This window comes from Phoca vitulina, unplaced genomic scaffold, assembly GCF_004348235.1.
Source record: "Phoca vitulina isolate PV1807 unplaced genomic scaffold, GSC_HSeal_1.0 scaffold72, whole genome shotgun sequence".
Lineage (NCBI taxonomy): Eukaryota > Metazoa > Chordata > Mammalia > Carnivora > Phocidae > Phoca > Phoca vitulina.
The window spans coordinates 1,246,518-1,253,804 of record NW_022589775.1 but is presented as its reverse complement, the minus strand read 5'-3'; the positions used below and the strand labels follow the sequence as shown (position 1 = coordinate 1,253,804).

The following is a 7,287-nucleotide window of genomic DNA, read 5'->3' as shown; positions in this document are numbered from 1 at the left end:
TGAGGCCAGCTTAGTTAAGGTGGAAAGACAAGGGGGAAGTAGAAGGAGACATGATCAGAGAAGTAATGGAGACCAGATCACATAGGTCCCCATATATCATGGTAAGGACTTTTGGCTTTTCTTCTAAGTGAGCTGGGGAGCTACTGACATGTTATGAGTAGAGGAGTTAAGATTATGTTTTAATTGAATCTCTATTTTTGCACTTTGGAGAATATGATGAAGCTGGACAAACATAAAACAGGGGCACAGTTAGGAGGTGATTGCAATCATATAGGCACAAATAGTTGTGTCTTGGGCTGTGTGACTAACAGCCAAATTCTGAAAAGTTCTGAAGACAGAGTAAATAGAATTTGCTGACAAATGTGTATAGCATATAAAAGAAAGAAAGACATCAAGGATGATGCCTGGAATTTTGGTTACTAACTGAAAGGATGGGGTTGCTATTATATTTAATGGGGGAAGACTGGAAAGGGCAGGTGTGGAGCTTGGGGCAGATAGATAGTGATCGGAAATCAGTTTTAGTCATCTTGTTTGAAATGTCTTCCAAGTGGATTTGTTGGTCAGGCATTTGGAATTCAGAGGAGAGGCTATAATTAGAGTTGTAAATTTAGAAGTCATTGGGTGTGTGGGTGGTACTTATAGCCACAAGACTGGATGAGTTCAACTAGAAGAAGCATGTAGATAAAAGAGAGAAGCAGCTCAGGGACTGAACTTTGGAGCACTCCAGAATCCAGAGGTCAAGAGATAAGGAGGAACCAGCAAAGGAGGCAGAAAAGGAGAAAAGGCAGGTGAGTGTGGAATCCATCTCCTCATTAGATTGTAAACTGTGTGAGGATGGGAATCATATCTGCTTGTTCAGTGTTGTATCCTTCTTTAGTATCTCATTCCCAGGAGGCAATAAGTACTGACTGAATGAATAAAACCCGGTATTGATAGCTTATATATGAAACAGAGTTCTTTTCTATGCCACCAAATTCTTGATTTTTTTTTTAATTGAGGTAAAATTGGTATATAACATTAAATAAGATTCGGGTGTTCCTCCTGAGAGTCTTTCTCCCAGGCACAGTGATTGAAGATGTACAGAGTCTTCCTTTTCAGATCCAGGTGTCTCTTCCAAATGTCCTCTGGTCATTTTGACACCCATGGCTCTAGGCCTGTAGGTCAGCAGTTGGTTATTCTTTTGTTCTTCTAGATCACAGAGGGCAAGGTGTTGTCATGTGGACTAGCTTCCTTTGCTTCCTCTAAAACTCATGGGTGATTATCAGCCTGAGCGTGCATTCTCAGGGAAGAAGAGGGACCTTAGGTCTTTTCTCCTACGCTTTCCCATATTTTCTTTTCCCTCGATCCAACACATTATCCTATTTGGTGCTTTTGTGTTTTGGAAGAGTCACTAATGACTTCTCAAAGTCTCTCAAAGAGGCTTTCACAACTGCCAGTCTTCTGAGCCCTGCACCATTTGCAGCACTGAGCCTTGCAACCAAGAACCCAGTGAGTCATTTTAGTTCTGTTACTCTGGTAATATTCTAATATGGGTATAACAAATTACCTCCCTGTTGGTGCCTAGAAACACTGTATGTTGACCTAGTTACAAATGTTCTCCACATGGTGCAATACCGTACAGTATGGAGAATCTATTTGGACATGTATTTTAAAATAGAGTAAAATGATATAACAAAGAATAAAATTCAGAATTTTACTTTCAAAGTTTTTGCCACAGGAAAAAGTAACAAATTCAATTCATGAGACTTATAACTATCAATAAAAAGGCACAGGAAGTATTAGAGAATACCGTTTGGAGTTTTAGTTTTCAAACGTTCACGTATCACTGTGACAATTCTAAAATTGTTGGAGAGATTTGATAACAAATATGTCAGAATGCCCTAGAAATTAGCTCGTCTTTTTCAGGCTAGCAACTGAGCGTGGTAGGTACGGTTTTTGAAGGAAAAAAAAAAAAAAGAAAAGCAAAAGCAAAAGCCATGACCCTCAGAAGAACCAAACTATTGTCCTCCTTAAGTTGCTTGTGTTGTTATGAAAATGTCAAGCATGTTTGTGCTAATGACTTAGCATGTCTTTCTATTTATTGCTTTAAAAGTTGGTAAATGTGAGAAAGTCACCTAGATCTGGATTTCTCAACCTATGCTAGTGTGGTCATTTTGGGAAGCATAGTGATAAATGTATAAAGCATGTGTCACATTTCTTAGTCCATTCCTTTACTCCATAAAGGCAACTTTCATTCAAGAAACTCTATAGAGTGAGGGTGGAGTTGCCATCTGTTATTTTGCTAATTTTGGTTTGCAAATTTCTGATGACCAACTTTACATAAAAATGTCATATCATGAGACAAATATGAGAAATAAATGACATTTCTTTTTGTGTGGGATCCCATGCTTCATAAGAAACACTTGAAGTGTTTCCTTTCTCCAAATTAGAAAATGTAGTGAGCTATAGTTTGAAAGTAACACTTATGCAATGTGTTACCAATCTTTGATGATATCTAAGAAGAGAGTGGGACATTTGCATTAGGTTAAAATGGTTTTCAAGCTTTATTAGAGTTAATCAAACGTAATCAAAGAGTCCTCTGTCAAGTGACATGCAGGTGGAATAAATGGTTCTACATAAAACAAAATCTTTTTGTGTTAAAGTAATTTACAACTTATATTTTAATTTTTCTCCTCTGATCTACTTTGTTATATACTATTTTTAAGCTTTTAGGTTATCCTTAATTTCATACCTGTCAAATATTGTGCTAAAATTCATTCTTGGATGATCATTATAATGACTTTTAAAAAAGTCATTTTTCTTTGGTCTTGTTCATTGTCATAAAACCAATGAAAAGCATTAGCATTTTTATTGGGTTATTGACTTGGTCTTCTTGGGCTGCCATAACAAAATACAATAGACTGGGTGGCTTAAATAATAGAAACTTCTTTTCTCTAGTTTGGAGACTGGAAGTCCAAGATCAAGGTGCTAACCAATTCTGTTCCTGACAAGAGGGCTCTTTTCCTGGCCTGTAGAATATAGTTTTCCTTGGTGTGTTCGAATGAAGACCTCTTTTCCTCTTCTTATAAGGGCACCAGTCCTGTTGGATCAGGACTCCACTTTTCTAACCTTATTTAACCTTAATTACCTCCTAAAAGCCCCATCTCCAAATATAATCACACTGGGGGTTAGAATGTGGTATATGAATTTTCGGGGGCAGGGTGGAGAGGGACACAATTCAGTCAGTCCATAGCTCTGACAAATCAACAGATCTAACTGCATCAATTACCAGTGGTTTAGCATCAATGCTTCAATTTCTACATTTAACATGTAGAAATGTACTCTGTACCTGACACTGTGCTAGATGTGGGGCATTAAAAAGATGGATAAAAGAGTCTTCTGCCTGTCAGCTTATAGATGAGTGCATGAGACTGATGCGGAGACCCACAAATATCATAATACCAGGTGAGAAGCAAATAGAAATGTACACATGCTCTTCCAGCAAGAATGTCTCTTTTCGCTGTATTTCCTGTAAATATATCTGAATTCATGATTTTGTTTTTTTACGTAGTAGTTGTCCATTATTTTCCACTCTGATCTCTGACATAACAGGTACTGCCCAGTGAGATGCCCATACTATGTTATGTTTTAGGTAGAACATTTTATTCCTGAGCTGCCTTAGGATCTTACGCCAGAATTTTCTACTTGTTTCAGGGACTGTGGCAAACTTGGGCTTGTGGCATCATTTCTCATAGTGTTTTTGATGTATGAGGTATGCTCAATACGATTTGGAATGTACGATCAATACGATTTGGAGTGTTGGATGATTTTTACATCCTCTACAAGTCAATACTGCCCCTATTAGCTAATAGGACTGCTTCTAATTGGAGCTGAATCACTTGCTGCTTATGAAAAATAATTTCGTCCAGACTTTGAATTAAAATTAAGCAAGTGTCAAAATTTAACAATCACATCATTTTCTGTTTTGATGTAAAATGAAATTAGGTGTGTCCATATATCAGTGTGTTATGCAATTTACGCTTGGTCACCCTTTCATTAGTCATGAATCATTCTGAAATCATTGGTATCAAGTGGCGTCAAAAGTAGGATCACAGTTAACGTACTTTTGAAACCTTTAATATCAGTGCCACTATCAGAACTTTCCAAGGATGTTCGACATTTAATTTCCCAAATTAGGCTGTGAAAGTTCAGGAGACAGCCTGAGTTTACAAGCATTGAGCCTGGCTTTGTCTTACCTGCTTCCTCAATGCTATTGTAACCGTTAAGTTTTCTGTTACTATGTGTTTTGCCCTTTTATTTATTTTAGCCAGTGGACACACCTTTTCCTTTTCAAACTAGTGTGTCAATGGCCTTTCCTTGTAATAACAGTTGACATAATCCTGTTGAGCTTTAAGAAAACACTACCAAGGAAAACACTGGCTGTTTCTAACTTTCTCAGACCTCTGCAAAGAGGGAAGCAGGTCTCAAACCAGGGTCAGGCGGAGAAAGAGATATCAGTGGGTGCAACTAAGAATTTCAGGTTCTCAGGCATACTTCTCTTTGCTTTGGATTTACTTCCTAGCCTCTGGCCTAGGATACTGAATTGTGACAATAATATTTTTCACCTGTCCAGTTGGCAAATGTTTTAAACAAGCAATAACAACACATTGCTGGCAAATACTCAAGGATATGAGCATTCCAGTACTTTGGTGATGGAAGTGTGAATTTTTCTACTATTTTGGCAAATAAATCTGGCAGCAATAATTTGAATTAAAATGACTGTATGTCAGATAGCAACCCTAGTTCATGGATTCTAACTCACATTAAAAAAAGCACCTTTGATAAAGGACATATATAGAATAATGCCTTTTGTAACATTGTTTGTTGCATCAGTAAAGCATAAACAATCTGACTGCCCATGAATAAGGAATTGAATAAATTATGGCACATGCACATGCTGCACACACATGCCCACATACACACACAATGGAAAATGAGGTATTGGGATCTGTCAGTGTCCCAAACAAGAGGGATGTTCACAATATATAGTGAGGTGAAAAAAAGCAAATTCAAAGTAAAGGGGATAATATCAGCCTGTTACAAAAATTAACAGGTTATGTGGTTCTTCTTTCTGGCTGGAACCATGCAAGGTGCAGAAGAGAAGAAAAAGATGGTCCCTGCTATGCCAGGAACCCTTAAAAAAAAGCAAAAAAAAAAAAAAAAAAAAAGTACAGAACTGAACATTGAGAGCTTAAGAAAGAAATTTACCCAAAAGATGTTTTGAAAAACAAGGAAAAAGCTTATCTATGAAAAAGGTAAGCTATCTCAAAGAATGTAGACAGATGTACAGACCTGCTACAAGAATAGCTAGGATGGCAAGAAAGGTCGGCAACGTCTATGTACCTGCAGAACCCAAATTGGCAACTGTCATCAGGATCAGTATTAATGGTGTGACCCCTAAGTTCTGAAAGGTGTTGGGGCTTCTTTGCCTTCACCATATCTTCAATGGTACCTTTGTTAAGCTCAGCAACACTTCAGTTAACATGCTAAGGAACCATATATTGGAAGGGGGTATCCAAACTTGAAGTCAGTAAATGATGTGTTCTCTTTCCCGGTTATGGCAAAATCAAGAAGAATTGATTGCTGAATCTCTTGGTAAACATGACATTGAATGGAGGATCTGATTCATGAGACCCACACTATTGGCAAATGCTTTAAAGTAGCAAACAACTTTCACTGGTTCTCCCAATTGTCTTCTGTATGAGGTGGGTTGAAGAAAAAGACCATTCATTTTCTAGAAGGTAGAGATGCTGGCAACAGGGAAGACCAAATCAACAGGCTTATTAGAAGTGTCAAATAACAAAAATTCAACCAAGTAAATTTTTAAAGATCTAATGGACTTTATTAATTGATTTATGAATGGAGCAGCATTCCATCTGGCAAGTAGAAAGGAGCTCCAAAGGACTATAGAAAAAGAAAGGTAAAGAGGGAGTGAAGGAAAGGAAGTTATAAGCAAAGAATCCATTATTCTAGGTAAGGTCACCTTCCTAGGGGGAGTGAAGGGGCCTATCAGGAAATTTCCTAGTGCTGACCAGGAAATTCTCATGTCGATTGGTTAAAGGTTACATTTTCAGGGGGTTGAAACTGCAGTTAGGTTAGGTGTTAAGTCTTGGTTTACTGACCTGGGGCCTTAACCTAAACCTAACCACTTTTGGGTCTGTGGTTTTCTTTTTAACAGAAGAATGAACTAAGGTATCTTTCATGATTATATTTGTAATCTGGTCAGTTAATAAACAGTGACAGCTTTCAAATCAAAATGTAAAACAAAGAACAACCCCCCCACCCCGCCAAAATAAACAGGTTATGTGATTGACCAAAGAGAGAATGGGATGAGTACTCACCCAATTCTTCATATTTGATACCTAAGGGAGGTATAGGGGAATTTCCTTCCTTCCTTCCTTCCTTCCTTCCTTCCTTCCTTCCTTCCTTCCTCTCTTGTTATCTCAGAAAAGGGAAGACACAGGAGAAAAGAAAAAGTGGAACACCATTCCGGCGAGGGATGCTAGGTGAGAGGAGTGCTGGATACCAGTATGGCAGCCAGCCTCATTACCTCCCCCTTAATGGGAGCAGAGGGCTTCCTCTCACTTTCTGAGCATAGAGATTTGGAGAAGGATGTTGATTGAGGAGGAGGAGAATGGCTGGACCACCCAAGTTGTCTACAGTTACTGACAGCCCTTCTTTGTAGAGTTGTCTTTAGGTTGCCCAGAGCAAGTCTCCTCCTAGTTATGTACATCCGTGAAGCAATATCCTGCTTCAGGAGAAGTTCTGCCTTTACCTGTGCCAAGCTCATGTTCCTAGGGTGGGAAGGATAAAGTCCGTAGAAGGTTACTGATGGATGAAGGTGCATCTACTCGAGGTATGAGTGGAAACTTCTTGATGGGTCAAGAAATTTGCCAGACATCTATACTTTTCTTCTCACCCCACCCACAGAGCTAGGCACCAATGTGTGTGGATGTCACTGTCTAAAGATTTTCTCGGAGAAGGATATAGCACAATAATATTTGAAGTTATTAATCCATGCTTTTTCTTCTCTATCTATATATCTATATGTATATCTAAATCTAAATCTATATCTATTTCTGTATCTATATTTGTCTTTTACCCCTTATTTGTGCAAATAGTTGGTGCTGGGGAAGTGTGAGCCAAGGTAATATTTCTGGCTGTTAATTTCCAATAATGCAAGTCTGAAGAAGTCAGGCAAGATTACCAGAAAAGGCCAAATGTAGGATTTGTGGGCACTGACAAGTG

The 7,287-nt window shown here is 38.3% G+C and overlaps 1 pseudogene; it reads left to right on the top strand.

Moving 5' to 3' along the window:
• Nucleotides 1–5,122: 5,122 nt before the first annotated feature.
• LOC116625015 lies at nucleotides 5,123–5,839 on the top strand (annotated as a pseudogene).
• The last annotated feature ends 1,448 nt before the right edge of the window (nucleotides 5,840–7,287 follow it).